Genomic DNA, 24,275 nt, shown 5'->3' with positions numbered 1-24,275 from the left:
GTACGCGGCGGGTTATGGCTGAAATCCAGTGCAATGACGCTCCCGCAGTAATAGACGTTCCAGCCCTGTATTCCAGCCCTAAACCTAACCTTATCCCTAGCCCTAACCATAACCTTTTTCCTGAGCTTAACCATGACTTTAATGATGTTAAATAGCGTGTTTCTAAGCGATTTGAAGAAAAAGAGCGAACATGTGTAGATTGAGTCCATATGGTTCTCATATTTCCTCATTTTTCCGAGGTCGTCATTTAGGAACGTGGTGGGTAGCCAAAAACGTAATATGTTGATGATTTGTCACCTAGCGTAAAATGTTACACTTTGGGAGTGAGAACGTGTTGGAGGAGGGATCCCAAAAAGTCCTTTTTTTTTTCATCCGCCTGGGACGGACCGAAGATGTCCGTCCCAGGACGTCTGGAAAATACTGAACAAAAGGAAATACTGAACAACCTTGGAAGCTCTCCTACTCCAGTTGTCTCTCAGCGTTTTCTTGTCAATAGCGGACCAATAAAAGTCCTCATTTGATGGTGTCATCCATCTCTTAGTCCGTCCAGGTCATGGGGGAAAGTCTAAGCAGGCCACGCCTTCCTCTTGACATCCACTTCCTCCCGTTCTTCCAGGGGGAACCGCTGACGTTCCCAAACAAGCTGAGGGATATAATCTCTGCAGCGTCCTGGGTCTACTGTGGGGCCTCCACCGTGGGACACGCCCGGGACACCTTACCCAGGAGGTGTCCTAGTTCGATCGCCCTGTTAGCCGTCTCTTGATGGCAGCTAAATGGTAAATGGCCTGTATTTATATAGCGCTTTTCTAGTCCCTAAGGACCCCAAAGTGCTTTACATATCCAGTCATCCACACATTCACACACTGGTGACGGCAGCTACATTGTAGCCACAGCCACCCTGGGGCGCACTGACAGAGGCTGCTGGACACTGGCGCCACCGGGCCCTCTGACCACCAGTAGGCAACGGGTGAAGTGTCTTGCCCAAGGACACAACGACAGAGACTGTCCAAGCCGGGGCTCGAACCGGCAACCTTCCGATTACAAGACGAACTCCCAACTCTTGAGCCACGATCGCCCAACTCCTCTTCTTGGAAGTTTATTAAATGTTCCTCTGACGTGACGATCCTCACTGACTGAAGAACGCTGACCTGATCAGAGATCAGATAACAGTGATACATGTTGACATTTCAACCAATCAGAGTGCTTGTAACACCTCAAAAATACTAAACGGGAGCATTTCCTGCTAACGCTGTCTGATCCAGATCTTTAGGTCAAGAAGTTCAGCATGATTGGTGCTGAGCTCTCGGGCCGAGTTATTCTCCATCTACTTCTTTCCAGGATTTGATGGTGAAGAAGTCTGAGAATGGGAAACACTTTGGGATTTGTCCTTTTGGAAAGTTTCCCTGAAATCCCATAAATCTAAAATGATTCAGCAGCTTTGAAGCCGTTTCCCTCATTGAAGCAGAGTCTGCGCTGTAGTGATAGCTCGGTGTGAACGCGTCGTTTTTCACATCCAGACACTCATTTTCACTCCTGCATGCAGCGATGAAATGCTGCAATGCAGAGCCAGCTGTCATGAACCGGAGCGCTGGAAACAGCAGCACAGTCGACTTCTGCTCGGCGCTTCGTTTAATGAAACCGGAGGGAAACCTGAGCTCCGAGCTCTCCGAGTAGACTCCGGCATGGATGGGACGTTTGACATAAACCATCAGCGAATCCCTGGACGCCTGCTGCTGAACAGTCGCCCTGCAGGACGATGACATCACTGAGCACGCTCATTACTGATCACTCTTTGGACAAACTTGTGATCATTCATTCTGCTCTCCACCTGCATCCACGATCCATGTAGCTCTGCTGGACGGAGGTCAATATTTGGGATAAAGTAATAAAAGTCTTGTTGTTTGGTTTTCCCTCTGCCTTCATTCGCTGAAAGGAAAAACAGGCTGAGCATCGACGTCTGAATAAGACGGCGCTGCAGGTCCTCTAACGTCCAGCAGAGGCAGCAGTGAGGCCCACAGACTCCCGTGTTAAAACAGACACGTTTACAGCCCCACACACACTCTCTGTGGGTGGAATATTTTATAATATATTAGGGGCGTGGCCTCTTTGACTGACAGGTGGATGGTGACACAGGTGTGTGTTAGCCTAACCTCAGCTAACTCTGGACTCTGGACTCTGGACGTGTTTGTGCTGTTGGAGCCTTTTAATAACGACGTCATGTGACCAACAATATGGCTGCTGTGAGGTTGTTTTTCTCAGCACTGATTAACCCTTTAAGACCGACCATAGAACCAAGTCCTCCAGAGCTTATATTATATGTTTACATGCTGTGGAGCCATTTTTGGGAGCATTTCAAGTTGCTATACATCAATACAACCATTATAGCCCAGATTTTAATAATATGTCTGCATTAAGTGCATAGTAATTACATAAATTGCAAAAAAGTGCAATAAACTACAAAAAAATTGAAAATTGTTTTTGTTTTTTAACATATATTTCTAGTTAGAGAAATTTAAGAGGCTTATCCCTCAAAACTGTAAATACAAAAAAGTTGCACAAAATAGTTTCCCACCACAGGAAATTTATTTTGAGTGTCTTCATAGTTTTATTTTTGAAATACACCAATTTTTATACACTGCAGGAAAAAGAAAAATAAATATTATGATGCAAATTTGCAAAAAAGCAGCATATGCATCAAAATAAACTATTTCCAGCAGTGCAATATGAGTCCTAAGCATCCCAGAAACCACACAGAAAGTCACAAAGTCAAAGATAACTTTTAAAAACACCAGTATAGGCTCATGAGGCCCTGATGGTAAAAAACTACATTTCCGCGAAAATGACGTCACTTCCGGTTTCGGGCAGGTCATGGCGGACATGCGATAGTTTGTGCTGATGGACGTAGGAAGTGTTATGAACAGCTGATCGGATCGGCAAAGTGTGTTTCTGGAATATTATGTTTTTGTTGCTGCAAGTGCTTTTTATGCAGTTTTTGCAAAGTTATATGTGGAAGGAAACTGTGACCGAGGACAAGCTGATGGCATAAGATGTAAGTACAACTCCTCCGGTTTCATATGCAAAAAAAATTATTGCGCTAGCTCACGTGGTTGCAGAGCTACCGGGATTTAAAAGTAGTTACGCAAAACAGAGCGTGCTGCTCCGACCGGTTTTAAAGGGTTAACAGGTGTGTTTCAGCCACACACTCTCACCTCCCAGCATCCTCCTCTGTCCCACCAGCCCTCTGCATGTGCTCCTTCACCCAGCTGTGCCTCAGGTGTTCACTGTGATGCACCTGTGCACCTATCAGGTGTGACGGAGATCACGGAGAACGAGTCTGAGGCGTCGCGTTTGTCCAGGACTTCCTGTCCCAATGAGCCTCGTGTGGAGCGGCGCTCTTACCTCATCAGAGGGAGGCTGGGCCCTGTTAGCCGCCGATCTGTGATATTAATTATTACTCCGTGTTTTTCTGGACCTGCAGAGGGAGCGCGTGCCGTTATTTAGCAGCGAGTCCTCGGGGACGCACACACATCTTTCACTCGGCTCTGTCGGTCTAATTAACATGGAAGACATCTTTATTAAGGTAATAGGCAGCCGGGCTCTTTTCTCATTACACAGCGCTCAGGTTGAATCACTGTTTGGAATCACTTCACCTCTCTGCCAGCGATTAATCACGCCTGACGCCATTAGACGTGTCGTCTTATTTCTTTTTTTCAGAGCTGTCAGCACGCGGGGAGAAAATGAGGAAAGGTCAGCGAGGTGTCGCTGTAATCGGCGTGGAGAGCGCGGAGGGGTCGAGGAGTTTGATATCGGTGGGAGTAAATGACAAGGAGAGGTCAACGCGAGCCAGAGTAATTAAAACAAATATGGAGGAGGAGTCGGTAACAGGAGATGGAACATGAAGGGTTCAGCAGGACGCCGGTGACGTCGAACCCTGGAACACGTTTAGCTGTAACGCCACCTGTGCACACACGGGAAACCTGCTCCGACCGGAGAACGTGGCGTCGCAGCGAGCGTTCAGGCCGAGCACCAAACCGTCGGCATCAAGCCACACGTTTGAACCCCTCATCGCCCCCACGTACCGCCCAGGCCGCTGGACGCCACTCAAAATTATAATCTCACCTTTTACAAACGGTTTGATTTTCCTCTCTGGTCCCAGATGGGGGCGGAGCTACGAAGGTAAACTAGGAGCGGATTTCCTGCTCTTGTTAAACTGAACATCCCCGTAGAGCTCGTCGGCTCTTTGAACACAAACTTCCATTTGTGCGTCTCTGTAACAATGTCCTGTGTTATTTCATGGGTTTTATTTTGAAAGAGAATCTTATATTTACCCTGAGTTCCTGCTCATTCAGCGGCTGCTCGATGGGAGGAAACACTTGAGCGTCCTTTAATCTGCACATTCAATAAACGTGCTCAGTATAGATACAATTATTATCATTATAATAACTCAATAATTAGACGTGTCGGGTCTCAGAGTGATGCTGAACAACTACTTCATGCATTCATCACTTCCAGGCGGGACTGTTGTAATCCGTCATGTCTGTCATGGATCAGCAGTGAGGCAGGAAGTGGATCCAAAACCAGGACGGCAGCTTTTAAAAACTAAACACACCGCACAAAAGACGAGAGACTACCAAAATAAAACAGGAAGTAACTAAACAAGGATTCACTTACAGACAAAGACTCAACAATAAGGGTCGGGGGATGCATGGTACCAAGATAAGATGCTCTAACCAAAGCAGAACCCAGAGAACCGAACTGAGAATGTAAATAAACCTGAAGAGAACCAAACAGGATCCAGAACTCGGGACTAAACACAAACGAGAATATTAAATAAACAAGTCCAAAGTCTTTATCCTGTCTTCCTTGTCTCACCCCAACCAGTCACAGCAGATGGCCCCGCCCCTCCCTGAGCCTGGTTCTGCTGGAGGTTTCTTCCTGTTAAAGGGAGTTTTTCCTTCCCACTGTCGCCAAAGTGCTGCTCATAGGGGGTCATATGATTGTTGGGTTTTTCTCTGTGTGTATTATTGTCGACCTTACAATATAAAGTTATTGTGATTTGCTGCTGTATAAATAAAACTGAACTGAAGTCAAAGGCAGAAACGCTGGAAGTCCAAACCGCTGCAGCGAGAGCACTCGACAGGCACACGTGTTTCTCCCAAACTGGTTTCCTGTTAAATCCAGAATTGATTTAAAATCCTTCTCCTCTCATAAAAAGTGTTGAATGATCAAACCCGTCATATCTCACAGAGCTCGCAGTATCTCATTACCTCACCGGAGCGCTTTCCTTTAGAGGTTTGTAGAGTGAGACGTTCAAGTTTCATCTCTAAAAACATCCGATTTAAAACCTGCGGCTGAATCCACGCCCACTCTGTGTCACCACCTAAAGACTGAAAACATCTGCTTTTTCTTTGAGCATCAGTATCCTGGGATACAGTTTCACTAAACTGCAGCGTCTTCAAAGCGTTTGATCTGTTTCTGATCATAGTGCATTCTGGGTAAAGCTTCAAGGCTCGTGTCCTCTCTTCAGCCCTGAGAGTTAGCTGTGGATGTCTCCTGAGGCCGTAACTCTGAGATTACTCGTAGTTTGGAGGTGAAACTCTGGATTATATGAGCTGAGGTTATTGTGGATTAAAGGTCGGCTGGGAACGTTTCCCTTCACCTTCCAGATGGTCGCCCTTTACTGAGTCTCGTTCTGTGGGAGGAAGTTCTTCGTCCCCACTCACAGGAGCCAGCTGGGGTTCGTCTCTAACACCGAGGTGTGTCCTCCTGACTGCATGAAGCACCTTTGGACTGTTGCAGCTAATCAGAGCTGCAGTGTTTACAGGGCAGCGCCGACAACGGCAGGAGAGCGAGCTCAGCAGTCCTGCTCCGTGAAGCGTGAGGGACTCTCCTCTGAAAACAGCAACCAGTCAGGACACAGAAGACAGATGGTTCACGAGAGGCGTGAAGGAAGCCATCCCTGAGTTTACCCGGAGCACGCCTCGGCACCACGTCCCTCCCTGCAGCCTTCCTCAGCCACTCCAAACGTACACGCCACAAAACACGTCCTTTAGCACAGATACGTGAGCATCAGCGTGAGCAGGAAAACTGTTTTCACCCCAACGTTCCCAACTGTGCTGCAGGCAGACAGATGGAGAGGCAGACACACACTTAGATCTGCACGAGACGCACACACAGAAATGTTGGCGCGCAAACACACACTCTGTGCTGTGTGTGTGTGTGGAGGTGTGTTGGAGTTGAGGGGATTTCCCTCCTCCTGCTGGCGACGGTGCGGAGTCTCATTAGCCAGTTTGTGGTCCGGAGAGGACGCAGTTTATCCCCCGTATGGTCCCGCTTTTTAATGAAAAACACGGAGCCGGCGTGGATGACGAAGGGTTAAATCTGAGCAGCGATGAGGACGAGCTCAGGCAGAGAACAACGGCTGCTGCCGAGGGAGGTCAAAGGGCAACGAGAGCCATTTAAGAAGCCGCTGCTTAGCGAAGGCGCTACAGTGTCTGTGTGAAACTGACCAGCAGGTGGCGTCCTGTCCTGCACCCACTCAGTGAGACGTGACCACAGTAGCCATGTTATTGGTCACATGATCAACAGCGCAAACACGGTCCAGAGGTCCGGCTCAGGTGAAGCTAGCAGCCACCTGTGTCACCGTCCAGCTGTCAGTCACAGAGGCCACGCCCCTCCGAGCTGAGTGGCAGCAGGATGGTAACTGCAGCACTGCTGTGGTTCATGTGGAGTAAAACCAGGACACAAGCTGGAGTCGTGGCTCAGATTAGCTGGTGATGAGAAACATATCAAGCTAACAGCGTAGCATTGTAGCTAAATCGTTGCTGAAACTTAAAAAAATCACTGGACAGGTCAAACCAGAGTTCATAAGGTCATAGTTCATGGAGACCGTGCAGGATCATGAATCACGTCTTGGTTATACAGTCATTATTTCCCACAATAACTTGCTCTGGTTAGAGGAACACGTGCGTTTTTAAAAACTCTTTGTCATAATCATGTGTATCAGGACGGGCAGGAGGTTTAAAGGAGCGCTTAAATGGGACAGGAGGAAAAAAAAGAAGAAAAAAAAAAGGGAAAAAAAAAGAAAAGAAAAAGAAGAAAAAAAAAGGGAAAAAAAAAGAAAAGAAAAAGAAGAAAAAAAAGGGAAAAAAAGAAGAAAAAAAGGAAAAAAGAAGAAAAAAAAGAAAAAAAAAGAAGAAAAAAAAGGAAAAAAAAGAAGAAAAAAAAAGAAAGAAAAAAAAGGGAAAAAAAAGAAGAAAAAAAGGAAAAAAGAAGAAAAAAAAGAAAAAAAAGAAAAAAAAAGAAGAAAAAAAGAAAAAAAAAAAAAAAGAAGAAAAAAAAGGGAAAAGAAAAAAAGAAGAAAAAGGGGAAAAAAAGGAAAAAAAGAAGAAAAAAAAGAAAAAAAAAGGAAAAAAAAGAAGGAAAAAAAGAAAAAAAAAAGAAGAAAAAAAGGGAAAAAAAAAGAAGCGCTTAAATATTGACGAACTCCTTTTTGAGTATTTGTAGCTGTTAATGTAAAACGTGTTTCAGATAAAGTCTGATCACATCCAGGAATCAGCTGATGACTGATGGCGTCTTCTTTGAAGCCGTCCTCCTGGGACGGACCGAAGACGTCCGTCTCCGTCTCTTTGTCGTGACTTTCTCGTTTGTCACTGCAGAAATTCTCCCGTCTTCGCGTTTCCTCCTCCTCTGTCTAACCGGCGCAGTTCTCGGCCTCTCTCATTAGTCCATCTGAAACCTCGCCGGGTGTTCGGGGACTGTTGATTATCGCCGTGTAGATGGCAAAGTGTCTTAACCTCCACTAAACAGAGGATCAGGCAGATAAGCTGTGTGAACACGTCGCCGCGTAACCTCGCCAAAGCCCGGCCATTTCGCAGTAATCCAGCTGTAATTACAGCCTGATCTCTGCAGCGCCGCCGATCGCCTCGCACACCTGCAGGGTGTGTGTGTGTGCGTGTGTGTGTGTGTGTGTGTGCACGGGTGAAATCAACAGGAAAACAAACGGAGTGAGAGGAGGAGGTGAATTTTTGGAAAGCAGTGGGCAGCAGCGTCACGTACCTGAGTGTCTGCGTTCACGTAGAGTGGGTATCGTGATGGAAAAGAACAACTGCAGTATTTGTGGACTCATGAGTCACGTTTGTGTGCGTCGCCCACTCAGGAAGGCGATGACTGAAGTAAAAACAAAGTGATGATGGTGTTGTTGTTTTATTCTGAGGAGCCACAAACCTGCAGCTCTTTGTGTTGGGTGGTGTTGCCTTTCGTTTTATTCCCTCCTCGTGGCGTAGACCCATCACGACAGCAGCCGTCACCACCGGGCAACAATCTCAGTTTGATTACGTACTCGGGTAGGAGGTGTGGCAAACAAACGAAAAACCTGGAAAATAAAATTAAAAAATCCAGAAAAAACTAAAAACATTCCAACAAAATAAATCAAACTGTGGAAAATGTCCGTGGGTCGTTTCAAAATAAAACAGGAAGTGACTGTACAGGGTCCATGCTGGTAGAGTTAGCTGTGAGCTAACCTCAGTAAAAATGCTCCAACAGCACAAACACGAGGTCAGAGGTCGGGGACCAGAAGGTGGAGCTTCAGGTGTAGACTGATGGTGGATGTTAATAAATCAGCTCCTCAGACTGTTTTCACGTTTTCCCTCCACGCCGGCTCGATCGAGCTCGGTCGTGGACGCCTTACTCCAAGGATCCGTCCCTCGACGATGTTTATCTGTGGAGATATTCCACAGGTAAACATCATTGCACCTGTACGCTAATGTGATCAAAACTTCTTAAGGTGGTGTTTCGCTCTCAGAGATAAAGGTCACAGGGACTCATGCAGGCTGCTCTCGGGGGTCTTTAATTAGCGCGAGTTTCATCGCCATGCTGCGAGCGTCGCGTCCACAACTGAAAACTGAATCTGAAACACGCTGACATCCATTTTAACGCCGCCTGCTTTGGGCTGATTTAACTGTTTTTCCCTCTCGGGCCTCTGGATCCGTCTCTCGCCCCCGCCCCTCCCACCCCACTGATCTATAAACGGCGAGGTAAACCTGCACGTTGCCTGGTTACTAATCACGCTGCATAATTTATGCCGCCCTCATTACTAATTCAGGAGCACGGCTCAATAACAGGCGGCCACCGCAGACTGTTTTCATATATTGTTTCCGTGATCCATATTCATTGCTGGAGGCCGAGGCGGCGCCGCTGGGAGAGCTCACGTTTGAGAGTTCAGACACGTCTGCGGTTGGATCCAGAGCGACACTCTGCCACGCAGAATGAAATTTATCCATCTGTGTTGGTACAATCAGCACTTTGCAACTTTGTGAAGGAAACTTTAATGAAGGAGGGATGAGTCATACGAACTCTCCTGTCACACATGGACGAGCAAACACTGGACGGCGTGCTCCGGTCCAGCACGCCGTCTGAAGGTCTTTGTCCTAAAGTGATGACATACATGACATAAGCACTGATTACTTCAGTGGATGGAGATTCCTCATAGTGGTCAAGGACGCTGATTTCAGGGTTTTCTTTCAAACAGTGGTTTCAGTGCTGAGTCGCATCTTTTACTTTGAAGGCGACCATTCTGTGGCATAGCTGGAACTCGCCGTCTGCTCGCCGAGTGGCAGTGAAACTTGGAACGGAGACCTTCAAAGTAAAGGTTGTGCTCTTTGAAACTTGCTGGTTGCAGCTTCTACTCTGAAGAAAAACGTTTTCAAGTTTCGCTAACGGTTGGCAGGTATTTGGAGAGTTTTGCGGACCAGCTGGCGTTTCGATGCACCTACACGCGACCTCGGCAGACCTCTTTGACTGATTTCACCCAGTGACATATATACACACTTTTCCCCACTGACTGGCTTCCTATCCTTACGTTATTGTAGGGTTTTTACCAAGGACCTTCAGGTGACTGTTGTGATGTGGCGCTGTATGAAAACGCCTAATGACCGGCCTCCATGCCTGTGTGACGCAGCTTGTATAATAAACATCCAGAAGCTGTCAGAGATGACACTTCTGATACTGGAAGCTTGAAAACAGACGTGCAATGACCTCTGGGCCTGAAAAGCTGCAGTTCCTCTAACGTCCAGCAGAGGCTCCAGCAGTGGCTCGGCCCCTGTAGACGCCCATGTTTAAATGTCCGTAGGTGCTAGCTGTGTGCTAGCCTTCACCTCAGCTAACTGGACGTCTGGACTGCGTTCATGTTTGATGGCCAAGCGATGGCTTCCATACGTGGTCTCTTATTGTCTGTAGCTGTGGATGAAGTGAAGCAGCACCAGTGATGGGAATAACGGCGTTAATAACGGCGCTACTTTTTTTAGTAACGAGAACTCTAACTAATTACTATTCCTATCGTTACAACGCCGTTACAGTTACTAACAAGAAAACGTGGTCCGTTACTATTTTTCAACAAACAGACGGTTGAAGCTGTGTTCAGCTTACAGCTTCTTATATCAGCTGCAGGAAGTAGCTGTAAGTAATCTGGACGCTACAGCTTTAAGCAGCTGCGCTCTCCCGCGGACGGTGATCAGTGTCACATGACTTCTGCTGTTTGACTGAGGAAGAATAAAGGAGTCGTGGTCAATCACATGACCACTTACAGACAAAGCAACAAGGTGACATATACCAGTTTATAAACTGTGTTGATGGCCAGTAAAACCAGAGTCATGATAAACAAGATATACGCGTGTTTGTTTCATGTCTATTGTCTAAGGACAGCAGTGAGACCTCTCTGCTTATGAGCAAAACATAAACAAAAACAAAAAACAGCCCGTTTGTGTTGGTGGAAAAATGCACCATGTGGACCAAAAATGATATGGCAACATGACATTTGGTTGTTTAGGAAGAGAGCGAGTTTTGAGATGTGAGAGATTTGTGACGTTTAGCTGTTTGGAGTGTGTAGTTAATGTGTTGTCTTGTGTAGTTAGTGTGTAGTGCTGTGGATAGTTTTGTGTTGTGTGTCAGAACAATGAGGCGACTGCTGTCTCCAGGTAGAAACAGCAGTGACACACCTGCTGCTGTCAGACCTGCAGGTATCAGCTGTGATGTTTCCTTTATAGTGGACAGAAATATTTGGAGAGGCACAAATAATTTGTGGCGTCTTATTGAAGAACAGCTGATTGTTCTGTAAACAGTTTGAAATGGTTATTTTTAAAAAGGGTAAAAGGTAAATGGCTGCAAATAACTTTGTTGTTTGGAAAACTTGTGCACAGGATTTTAAAATTGACAATTTATATTTGCATTTAAAGTTATGAAATATGATCATTAAACATGTTTGTGGTTGTTACAGTAAAAATAACTTTTTCTACTCTGATTTTATGTTTTTTGTCTGATTTTAGATCAGTTGTGTTAATACAGTTTGTCAAAATGAAAACATGACTGTAGATTCAGACACGTGAGGTTGTGCTGATGACACCAAACAAGACAAATAAATAGTTTTTAAAGGTAAATGTGGAGGAAACATCAAAGTGGTTAAAATGGCCGATTATACCCTGGAGCCCAGAGGGTTCAACATAGTTTTAAAGTAACGCAATAGTTACTTTTCAAGTAGTTAATTACTTTTAGAGTCTTGTAACTCAGTTACTAATTCAGTTACTTTTTTGAAGAAGTAACTAGTCAAAGTACTTTGCCCAACACTGTCCAGCACCCACTGGATTATCTAATCCCAGTTTTGCCACCATGAAGGCAGCCGTTCCGTTCGTCATGAAAAGTTAATGTTTGGAGGTTCAGTTAGAGAAAAGCTCAACATGTTCCACTTTTCTGTTTGTAGCTAACGTCCTTACACATGAATAATTCATTAGACAGTATTTTTCTCAGTCTAAATCTACAGTGCTTTACAGTTATTTCCTTTATGTGTGCAGAGCCTAAAGCCTAAAGTGTGTCCACCAGCACAAAGTCATGAATGTAAAAAACAGCAACATTTGTGGAGCAGATGATCATTTTGAGTTCAGTTATTTAATGAGCAAAGGTTCATTTGCCCTTTTTTCTGCCCGTCTGACTCCCATGTTACACTGCAGTCATATTTCCTTCCTCGAGAGCTGCCAGCCAGAGTTTCCATCTATAAATCATAGCGTTGGGAGACTGGTGGAGGCTGCCAATAGTCTATTCAGGACTGCTAATGGTGACGGATGAGAGTGTGGCTGAGTGAGACGTGGGGAGGTGAAAAGACGAGCCTCCGAGGCCTTCACATTAACTTGTTTTTCTAACTGGTCCAATACAGTAGCTGTCTGAAACTGGGGCTGATGGAAGAACCAATTTTCTGTTTATTCTTGGCATCAGGCTTTTATTTTGAAATGCAAACAGGGAGTATTTGTAATTATCTGCAACAATCTGATAGAAATGTTTCATTTACAGCCACATAAAGGGAGGAGCTCGGGGTGGACGATGGCCAATGAAACGATTCTTCTTTGAAACTGATATTCAGGATTCATCTGAACAACAAGGAGGATGATGGAGTGAGAGAGCGAGCCGAGGTCGAATCAAAAGAGACGAAAGGATTGATGGTGGAAATGTGCCGAAGGGAAAGAAGAAGTAGCAGGGATCAGTTTAGGAAGAAGAGTGATGAAGAGGACGGGGGGATAAAAGAGCGACAAATAGGTGGTTGAAAAATGTAAATGGAGAGCAAAGAGGGGAGGAAGTGATGGAGGTGAAGAGGGACAGAAACTATAATTGAAAGTGTGGAGTGATCGAATGCCAAAGAGCAGGAGGGAAGATATGAAGTGAATGAAAAACGAGGGCGTGTTGGAATTGGAGTTTGACAAATAGCAAATGAGATTGTGGGAAGCAAAGAACAAAATATATGCACATAAACGCAGTGAATGCATATTAAATAACATCACAATCAGCACAAGTTTCAATGATAATCCATCAAGTTTTCATGTAATTACTCCGAGGTTCTTCTGCGAGGCTGCACGGCCACTCGCTCGACTTCTATTAGCGTCTCAGATATTCGTTGTTATTTTGGGGGGGTTGAATTTTTCACGACCTCGTGATTTGCTCCACTTTGTGTTTTGTTTCATCTGAGTTCAGATATTCTCGGGGTTTTCTAAACGTGTGTTGTTGCCCTGCTCTGGTCCACTATTCTCCAGATTCAGTGCTTTATTTTGGACTGTTATTAACGGTGTTACTTTGGTGCCCATCATGGGATCCATTTGGCGCCGTCGCTCCTCGTTTTCCAAAGTGCATCTGCTGTCTGCTCTGTTTGGTGTTCATGCCGAGTTTTTCTGGACTCTGGGAATCCCACTGGGTTTCAGTATTTACTGATAATTAAACGCTGCTATAGTTCAATGTTTTCTGCTTCTCACCAAGTGAAACACATTCACTCGTGTTTTAAGTTTATTGTTGTCTGTAGTGTTGGTTCAGTACCTGCTCTAATGGCTGGTTTCTTCTCTAATCATTTTCTAACTTCCATCCATCCATCCATTCGCTTCCGCTTCTCCTTTTCAGGGTTGCGGGGGGTGCTGGAGCCTATCCCAGCTGTCATAGGGCGAGAGGCGGGGTACACCCTGGACAGGTCGCCAGTCTGTCGCAGAGCCAACACACAGGGACAGACAACCATTCACACTCACATTCACACCTAGTGACAATTTGGATTTTCCAATTAACCTATCCCCACAAGCTGCATGTCTTTGGATGGTGGGAGGAAGCCGGAGTACCCGGAGGGAACCCACGCAAACACGGGGAGAACATGCAAACTCCACACAGAAAGACCTGATGGTGGAATTGAACTCAGGACCTTCTTGCTGTGCGGCAACAGTGCTAACCACCGTGCCAGTGTGCTGCCTCACTTTCTAACTTTTCACTGTTATTTGAAAGTATTTTATTTTTTATTTTTTCAGATGTTTTCACACCACAACAGTTCAGTCTGTTTAAATTCGACTCGACTGTCAGGTGTTTGCTACAAGTTTGAGCTAAATGGCTTCCTGTAGCTTTGTATCCTGGGATGTTGCAGCGCTAACCGCGTCCTCACTGCACATGCGTAGCCTCAGCTTCTTCCTGTTTTTGCGTTCTTTGCAGCGTGTGGACTGAACGGCTTCATGTGGTTTGCAGCTAGCTGGAGTTCACTTTGAGTTTTGTGTGTGAAAAGAAACCAAAACATGGAGAAAAATGCACATTTACAAACTCATCAGCTGATTCAGAGCAGAGTGGACGAACCACACGAGAGAAAAAGGCCTTCGTGGTGGTTTAGTCCGGTGTCCTCAGGTGTCTCCGATGCTCATTGGTCGAGTAGTTTCTGATGATTTAGATGTTTGCGTCCAAGTTTTTCCTCAGCTGGTGGTTGTCAGCGTGATGACAGGATGTTACTTTATACGAACATGTTCTTGTTCACTGATGACAAATCCCCATAAACACATCAGTCTGCATGCAGATGCCACATTACTCACGCCAACGCGTCAGTGCTGGCGTCATGTGATCATAAAACAACGACGTCATCCACAGACGGCGATACAGCTACACACAAGTCCGCCCACCCCTCGCCGCTCTTTTGTATAGCCTTCCTGATTGGCTGAGGGAGCAGGCCCGGCATTGCAGAGCTGTGTGTGAGTAGAAGGAGGGAGGGGAGAGGGTTGTCTCATCTCTCTCTCTCACACACACTCACACACACACACACACACACACACACACACACACACACACACACACACACTGATACTTGCTCTCGGGCCATCTATCCTCGATGGGTGTCATGCAATCTGTTTTGGCTGACGTCTGCGCCACACTGCGGCTTAGTTCAGTGATGCTCCGCCCACACACACTCAGACTGGCTCTTGATCGTCATTCGGGCGTCTTTGCCGTCTCTCCCCTCGGCTGCTTGGCTGTTTCGTGGTTCAGATGTGTGATTCTTCTTATGTTGAAAGCCCTTCATTAGCCGCAGCGTCAGTTAATCCGCCGGCAGCTCTGGGTGATGTGCAGCATCTCTCAGGCTCTCGCTGTTGATCCCTGTGGTTGCTGACGGGCTCAAGAACCTCAGATCTGATGTGGCAAAAAGGCGAGGACTCCCCTCGCCGACACTCGATACCCGATGACTCCTCGAGTCTGGAGCCTGAATCTGCATCTTATTGACCTCTGTGACACTTCGGGTTGTAAACAAGCCCACCAGCCTGAAACTTCAGGTGTACAGACAGCGTTATACCCCAAAATCTCCAGTTCATACCAACATAAAAGCTCACTTTATGGACCAGTCCACAGCGTAAAACCTCCGATTCATAAATCAGTCCTATAACAGTGTAACCTTCCCTTCACAGAAACCCAAATTTCCCCTTAAGCACTGGTTATAAACCGGCTCAGTTACTTTATGATTTCCTACTTTATAGATCAACCTGATCCAAACACCCAGTGGAATAACGTGGTTGGGTTAAGGTCAATGTATTCAAGATTGGTCGTAAAACACCAAAATACTGCCTCACACCCCTTTAACCCTGGATTAGAGCCGTATTTGCACCTCAGATTATCAGTGAGCCGATCAGTTGTGCGCCCTTAAGTGTATGCAGCGAGTTAACCTGCAGCACCAATCATAAACCTCTAACCCCCCCAGTTCAGATCTGTCACCCGCCCACAGGACTCCAGCTCATAGACCCGTCCTGCACCTCGAACCTCCAGTGTATAAATCTGCACTAAAGCCCCTGACAGCTGGTTCTTCGCCAAATCCAACTCTGAACTCCGCTGATGCAGGCAGCACACCCTAAAGCTCTTTGATAAACCGCTTCAACATCTGCAAGCCTCCACTCATCTAAAATTTATGGATGAGATTCAACGCTTGACAAACAGCACAGCTCTTCACACCACGATGACTAATGAGGTATAAATACAGTGTAGGTTTCTGTGAAAGTTATTAATCAGATAGAGATATGCTTATTTCTCTTCAGGAAGATAAGTCCCCCATTCTGAATCCCGGACAGGCCCCCATTTGTCACAAATTGGTTCAAAGTGAGTGATAAAGACTGAGTAATCACAAAACATGAAAGGTAATTTATTAAAACTTAACTAGAAAACACATAAACACACAGGTGGTTGGTGTAAAGGGAAGAGACAGGATGTCCTGCAGATCACTTTGCTAATACTGAGGCCATTAAATGCTGAGGCTTGGTCCAGACTGGGTCATGAACAGGACGGTGGTCCAAGCACAGCAGCAAATCTGCAACAGAACGGCTGAGAGAGCCAAAACTGCTGCAACAGTCCAGAGCTCAGAGAGCTGTGCATAAATGAATGCTGCAGACCTCGATGTGAAACAAGTCCTACAGTCGCCTGTGGACTGTTTGGGTCAGATGTTGCTTGCAGCTTGAATAGATATTGGATATCTGCAGTTTCATCACCAGCTGGTTTTTGAGACTTTGTTGAGATTGAGAATAATGAACTCCTATTTAATATTGAAATAACATGTAAAAGCAAATTATTCCCACCTGTTTGTTCTTTTATAAACTACATTTAGTTCCCATAGTTTGGCAATTCTGTCCAGCTCGAAATGAAAACAATCCCAGATTTTGACATCACTCAGGCTGCTTTTCTTCTAAACCTCAGGGGTTATATTTGAGTTTCTTTCTTTCACAAAGAGTGTGTGTTCAAAGAAACGCCTTGGTTCAAGAGGATGTTTTTATTGTAGATAAAAGCACTTATTTCTTTTAATGCAGCATTATAATGCTGAATTATATTCCAGAGGTTTCAGAAAGGTCGATATTTCTCCATGAGAGAAATGCTCTTCTTGTTACGAAGCGTTTCTCTCCACACTGAAAATCGGATATTGGGAGAATCTGGTTTTACAGTCATTTCTGGAGCCATTAAGAAGTCTCAGATTTCATCTGCACAAACCTGCAGTCACCCCGTCCAATTACAAAGTGTGTTTTCTGTCACGGCGGCCTGTGTAATCATTACGCTTAATCAAGATCCTGCAGCTTAAAACCACAACCACCGCTGCACAGTCTCTAATAACGCAGTCATAAATATATTCATGGCAAATATAATTAGGAGGGAATGGAGACAGATGAGGAGAGAGGAGGAGGAACTGATACCAGACAGGGGGAGGAAGAAGAGGAGCGAGGAGGGGAGAGAAACATACTTAATTTTGTCTGTATGCAAATATGCAGATTATTTACAGTCACTTATTAGTTATTAGGTCTTTATAATAAGGTCAGAGAACTTCATATCACACATCTGGACCAGACCGTCAGCACATAAAGAAACGAGAGATCTGAAAGTACAAAGACAACCTTGGACGCGACCTTAACTGAATCTGAAGGAGTCGCCGTGGGAACAGCTGCTGCCCGGCTGGGAGCAGTAAGGAGCCGGACCCCCAACCCCACCCGGAGCAGTGTGCACTGCAAAATCAGCTCTTTGGAGTAAAACTGTTGGAGGCCAACAATAAGGAAAAAGGAGGCGTCAGTTTACCACAAACCTAAAGAGTGCCGGAAAACATACGAGGGAGTGGGTGGAGCTGAACCGAGTCTCCCACCGAGGCATGGAGCTCTCCACCTTCAAGGATCCAGCTACCAAACACCACCTCCACCCGAGACGTGAACATGGAAGGTGTGCAACAGAGGCTACTGTGATGGAGCTCAAGCCATCCATTCATCCATCCCTCCATCAACCACCCATCCCTCATCCATCCATCTATCTATTGATCCATCTATCAATGATCCATCCATCTATTGGTTCATTCATCCATCCCTCATCCATCCATCTATCTATTGATCCATCTATCAATCATCCATCCATCTATTCAACAACCACCCATCCCTCATCCATTTATTGGTTCATTCATCCATCCCTCATCCATCCATCTATCTATCGATCATCCATCCCTCATCCATCCATCTATCTATTGATCCATCTATCGATCATCCATCCATCTATTGGTTCATTCATCCATCCCTCATCCATCCATCTATCTATTGATCCATCCATCCCTCATCCATCCATCTATCTATTGATCCATCCATCCCTCATCCATCCATCTATCTATTGATCCATCTATCGATCCATTCATCCCTCCATCAACCACCCATCCCTCATCCATCCATCTATCTATTGATGCATCTATCAATCATCCATCCATCTATTGATCCTTTCATCCATCCCTCATCCACTCATCTATCCATTCATCAACCACCCATCCCTCATTCACTCATCCATCATCCATCCATTCATCCATCATCCATCCATTCACCCATCCATCATCCATCCATTCACCCATCCATCATCCTCCCACAGACATACATGACACTTTTCCAGGCGCCCTCATCTCCAGCCACCAGCATCTGCATCAGGTTGTCTTCCTGGTTGGTCATACATGAAACACGTCACTCAGGATCCATCCAGTCAGATTCCTGTCGGTGTCTTTACTCCTGCTGGGTGACCGAGCTCCTCAGCCTATGTCTACGAGAGAGTCGAGCCTTCAGAGGAAGCTTTCTGCGTCCTGTATCCTCGATCTTATCCTTTTGACCTGCACCTCGGGGGTTTGGTGTCACCTTGGTGTTCAGACCTCTCCTCACCACAGCAGACAATTAAACCAATCAATCTGGCAATCATCACTTTCACTCTTCCTCCGCTCGTGAGTAAGACCGCCTGAGATACTTGAACCGATCAAACTGAGGCAGCAGCTCATGCCCAGTAAGAGTGGTCCTGCAGCTTTATCCACCTTCAGACTTGGAAGGTTTCTCATTCCATCCTAAAGCCTTTGCACTGCAAACTACCTCAGCACAACTTGGAGCTCATCGCTCAATAAACCAAGCAAAACCACATCTATTAATGCATGACGAAGCATCGACTGCAAGGCTTCTGAAATAAACGTCACTCTGTGGACAGACCCTTTAAAGGGCCGTTTTACTGCTTTGACAAGCTCCAGGAAAAGACTACAACTGGCTGCAGGCAGAGAGGAAAGATAACATCTGGACTTGAACAGCTGCAGGGCGGCCAGATACCGTCTTTGGGCTCTCTGGAGATGACGGGTGTTCATCGGTGAATTATCAGTGAATAATGGAGTCCGCCGGATGATGCGTCCTGCCTGTCTTAGTAAGAGCTCTGTCCTGTTTTCTTTGTGGAATAAAAGTCGTCAGTCAGGATTTTAATCAGTTTCTGCTCATTAAATCAAAACTGCAGGCAGATAGAGACGAGAGGACGAGATGAAAGATCTTCAATCTGACATGAAGTAGAAAGACGCGAGAGGAAGGATGCTGGAGAGTTTTAGGGAAACTAGTGAACAAATAAAAGAGGGAGGAAACATGCAGAGGAGACAGAGATGGGAGGTGAAGGAGGATGAGGAGGAGAAGTGTCGTGAGTCTGATTGATCGCACGCTATCATGAAGTGGAGATTTATTCCAGTGCGGTCCCTCATCCTCTTCGACCCCACGACCCCGCGCTCATCAGCATAGAAACCACGTTCCCCCGACTGCTGATTGGACCGGGACCGACGGGACCAGGATGTAAAGGAGGAAGTGTGTTTGCGTGTTGGCGTGCACGGGCGCGGCGTGTACTCGTTCACGCTCCCACGGGGGTTCAGGGAGGTTACACATCATCATAATAAGCAGAAACATTTCCAATCAAAGCAGGTAATTCTTCTGCAGCTCGCTCTGCGTCCACCCACGTGTGTGTTTGTGTGTCTGTCTGTGTGTGTCTGTGTGTGTGTCTGTGTGTGTGTGTGTCTGTCTGTGTGTGTCTGTGTGTGTGTCTGTGTGTGTGTGTGTCTGTCTGTGTGTGTCTGTGTGTGTGTCTGTGTGTGTGTGTGTCTGTGTGTGTGTGTCTGTGTGTGTGTGTGTCTGTCTGTGTGTGTCTGTCTGTGTGTGTCTGTGTGTTTGTGTGTCTGTGTGTGTGTGTACCCCTGGGTGTGTTTTCCATTAACAGACAGCTATTTGAATGCCGCAACTCACAAATGTTTAGAAAAATAGCGGGATTACATCCCGGGCCTCTCCGCCCACTTCTCGCCGAGCGGCTGACCTCAGAAAATGAGTCTGAAAGCCGAATGACGGCCCGAGGCCTCGCCGCTGCTGCCGCCGCCACACAGCTAATTGTTTTTGCAGATTTATGCAAAACAGATAAGAATCGAATCTCTCCCTGTCGGTCGGTGCTGCGAGTTCTTTGAGTTTCTTCACGGACTCGGTGGAACGATAACCTGTGTTCATGCAGGTGGAGCTGGTTGGTTGTTTTGCGTCTGTAAACTTTTTGGCAGCTCCGGCTGTTTGATGAAGACCAGAGGAAGAACCTGGTCCTGGTCCTGGTTTAATGAGCTGGGATTTGCAATCTTTCACTCCAGTTTCACTTCACAGCCACCACAGCACCCTGGAAGTGGCGCCAGCAGTGCATGCTCGAGTGCTTTATTTGAGTATTTCCCATTTATGAAACTCCGGAGGAACTCCGTGTCCTCGGGAACACTGTGTGAAATCATACCAAACTGGAGCTTCAACAGCAAATCTGATTGTTCAGCATTTCAACCTTTTTCCTCCGACCGAAGTCCCGAGGGCAACAAGCTTTTACCTTTTAGCTTTTATTAACAACGTCTGATTGGCTGATTACCTTCTCGCTCCATGTGACACAGCGGCCGGTCTAATCCAGTTAAAAGCCGTGAGCCGGTATTGATTTCACTGCTTAAATCCTCTTCAGCCACGCGGAGGAGGAGGCGGCTCAGAGGGATTTGAAGCCTTCACATGTGAAACACGGACCTAACAAGATGGGATTAAAGTGGAGACGAGTGTTCCTGAAGGCGGACGCCCCGATCTGAAGCTCGATTCATCGGCAAACCTTCGGCGTGAATCGATGACGAGCTTTTATCTTTGCTCTAATGTTGAGTTTGGTCTAATGGAGCAAAGACAGAATTCAGACTGGAGATTTATTCACAGTGACGGCTACCTCGAGCACTTCACATAGTAAAGATGCTGCAGTCATGATGCTGTTCACCTGGTTAACATGCAGTAATAAATGTATGAGCTGAGCTGGTGAACCTGGTTGGTGTCTGTGGGTTTTTTCCTTTAAACCACCAGTGAAGCCATCGTGTCCAGTTCCTTAACACAGCGGTTCCCAACAGACCATCTTTAAGGTGTGGCAGATAAATCCAACAAAATAAAACGACCGAGAAAAAACTGATACTTAATGCTCTCAGGTCGCTATGGTAACGTGTAAGCATTTCTTTCAAAATAAGACACACAACTACAACACGAGAGAAAAGACCCAGGTAAACCGAGTTAACCCTTTAAGACCGACCATAGAACCAAGTCCGCCAGAGCTTATATTATATTTTTACATGCTGTGGAGCCATTTTTGGGAGCATTTCAAGTTGCTATACATCAATACAACCATTACAGCCTAAATTTTAATAATATGTCTGCATTAAGTGCATAGTAATTACATAAATTGCAAAAAAGTGCAATAAACTACAAAAAAATGTAAAATCGTTTTTGTTTTTTAACATATATTTCTAGTTAGAGAAATTTAAGAGGCTTATCCCTCAAAACTGTAAATACAAAAAAGTTGCACAAACTAGTTTCCCACCACAGGAAATTTATTTTGAGTGTCTTCATAGTTTTATTTTTGAAATACACCAATTTTTATACACTGCAGGAAAAACGAAAATAAATATTATAGTGCAAATTTGCAAAAAAGCAGCATATGCATCAAAATAAACTATTTCCAGCAGTGCAATATGAGTCCTAAGCATCCCAGAAACCACACAGAAAGTCATAAAGTCAAACATAACTTTTAAAAACACCAGTATAGACTCATGAGGCCTTGATGGTAAAAAAAAAAACTACATTTCCGCAAAAATGACGTCACTTCCGGTGTCGGGCAGGTCATGGCGGACATGCAAAAGTTCGCGCTGAAGGACGTAGGAAGTGTTACAAACAGCTGATCGGATCGGCAAAGCGTGTTTCTGGAATATTATGTTTTTGTTGCTGCAAGTGCTTTTTATGCAGTTTTTGCAAAACTATATGTGGAAGGAAACTGTGACCGAGGACAAGCTGATGGCATAAGATGTAAGTACAACTTCTCCGGTTTCATATGCAAAAAAATTATTGCACTAGCTCACGTGGTTGCAGAGCTACCGGGATTTAAAAATAGTTACGCAAAACAGAGCGTGCTGCTCTGACCGGCTTTAAAGGGTTAATGCTCTCAGCTCGCTGTGGTAATGTTAAGCATTTCTTTCAAAATAAGACGCACAACTACAACACGAGAGAAAAGACCCAGGTAAACCGAGTTAACGATAAAAACCCTGAAAACCATAAATTTTACACCTGAGCCTCAACTCTCACGTACCAAACGACTCAGGGGTGGAGCCACTGCCTTAACTAACTCCATGCTAAACACCTGCGGACGTCCAAAGGCCCGCCCATCAGCCTGCGTGCCACCCTGTGGTCACTGGTTCAACAGATTCAGGTTGATTGTTTTCATTTCTTCATCTTTGAAACCAGATGTGTCGTGTGAGGAAGTGCCCTCTGTGACATCATTAGGGACTATAAGTCATGTTTTATCCTCTGGAGATGAGGCTTTTATTCTGAAGCAGCCGTTATCTGTGTTTCCTGTTTCCTGCTGTTTTTACCCAGATCCGTGATGGTTTAGACTTTGGATGCTTTATTTGATGTCGTTTCTGTGTCGTCAGTGTAAACTCTGTAGCTTAAGAGATGAGCACAGAGCCGGATTCTTCTCCTCGGAGTTAAATCCCAGATGTTTTCCTCCCTCTGGATGAAAATTTTCCGCTCTTTGTTTCTTAAACTGTGGATTTCCATCCTGACGGGGTCGTAGACTTTTTTATTTCTGGAAGGTCTGTGCTTCAGAAAGGAAATAGGTTTGTCTCAATTAGTCTCCATCCCAGGGAGAGGAACGCCTTCCCTCTCATCTGGGTCCCAGGCCAGAACGCCTGAAATCCTCGGGTTTACCCATAATCCTTTATTCCACCGAGCGCTTTTGCCCTTCGCTTTGACCTGCCTCGAAGCAGCTGAAGAGTTTTGTTCTGAAACGAAAAATCAGCCGTTTGAAAAGCATCTCGAGCGCCGTGACTGACAGGAAGTGGTGATGGCGCGCTCTGAAACTGACAGCGTCGGGCTCAGAGGTCATTTCAGGTCATTTCAGAGTGTTTATGTAGAAAACATCAGTGTGAACATTTGAACTGTTTAATCACTCTGAGGTTGTGCTCTAGCTCAGGTTTTCAATAATAATAAATGTCAGACGTTCGATTTATGAAAGACAAAAACACCTGATGGCAGCTCCGACTGACACACCTGAACAGGCTCGTGTTTACAGTTCGCTGCAGTTCCTCTGCTGTCCAGCAGGGGCTCTGTCCCCCACACTGCCATGTTAAAGCCTTACAGCAGAAATAAACATGTTTACACCCCGACAAAAAAGCTGTTTGGGCCTCTGTGTCTGTTTTACCGCTTGATGTTTGGGGTCGTGGCCTCTTGGACTCACCTGTGGTAACTGGATTTCCGGAGCTTGACCCGTGCACCGTGCTCACGTCTGAGTTCCGGCTCTGAGGATGAAATTCCAGGATTTTATTGGGATGTCTTCCACCCAAACAAACACCTGTGAGCGACTCGGGGCCGGTGCAGTCCACCTCTGACTCTCATCAAATGTGGGAATGTTGTTAGGAGGAACGCTGCTCACCTCTCCAGCAGAGTTTCACAGACTTGCAGAATCGATAGCAGCACTGTTCTGGCCGGCAGCCTGCTCTCCAGTCTCAGAGTGCAGTCCTGCTGGACTCGGTCTCTACCCCCGCTTATTACTGTGCAATCCATGGAAATTTATTTTCAGTTGCAATTATGGCTTACAGCAATTATGGAAGCAACATAATCAAGACAGAGCAATTATTTCTCTGCATTCCTTTTTTGCAGTGCAGCTCATTGGTTATGAGTTATCGCCTGATTAATCCTGATGAAACGATGATGACTGTATCTGTTACCGTTTTATACCACCGCGCTGATTTCCATCCATCCTCTGCTCTGTGAAGATGAACCTGAAGGAGTCTGAGGAGTCGGGCTCAGCTGCCCAAACTCTTGTTGGGCATTTTGTCTGCACGTGGCTTCGTTTACACACAGGAGGAGGCGGCCATGGCTGCTGAAGGGCCGCAAAGCCACAAACAGCAGCTTTAGTCCATCTGCTGCCTTCAGGGACTCACAGAGAGAGACGGGAGCAGAGCTTTGCCCTCCGATCAATGAAGACTCACAATAACTGAGAAAAGAGAGAGTGTGTGTGTGTGTGTGTGTGTGTGTGTGTGTGTGTGTGTGTGTGAGAGAGAGAGGGAGCGCAGGTGTGTGAGAGAGAGAGAGAGAGAGAGAGCGCAGGTGTGTGTGTGCGAGAGAGAGAGGGAGCGCAGGTGT

General features: G+C 45.9%; 1 protein-coding gene and 1 long non-coding RNA gene across 4 annotated transcripts in view; both read left to right on the top strand.

The window, feature by feature from the left end:
* Nucleotides 1-24,199, top strand: part of LOC146511937 (uncharacterized) — a 25,396-nt gene extending 1,197 nt beyond the window's left edge. Inside the window, exons 1-2 of the long non-coding RNA XR_014875948.1 lie at nt 1-331; nt 8,696-24,199. The exon at nt 1-331 is cut by the window's left edge and continues 1,197 nt beyond it. This is a non-coding gene — a long non-coding RNA (uncharacterized LOC146511937). The remainder of the gene's footprint in view (nt 332-8,695) is intronic.
* fars2 (phenylalanyl-tRNA synthetase 2, mitochondrial) overlaps nt 1-24,275 on the top strand; it is a 132,902-nt gene that overhangs the window by 42,953 nt on the left and 65,674 nt on the right. The window lies entirely within an intron of this gene.

The sequence above is a fragment of the Neolamprologus multifasciatus genome, chromosome 9 (assembly GCF_963576455.1).
Source record: "Neolamprologus multifasciatus chromosome 9, fNeoMul1.2, whole genome shotgun sequence".
Taxonomy (NCBI): Eukaryota; Metazoa; Chordata; class Actinopteri; order Cichliformes; family Cichlidae; genus Neolamprologus; species Neolamprologus multifasciatus.
This window is presented reverse-complemented; position numbering and strand designations above follow the sequence as displayed.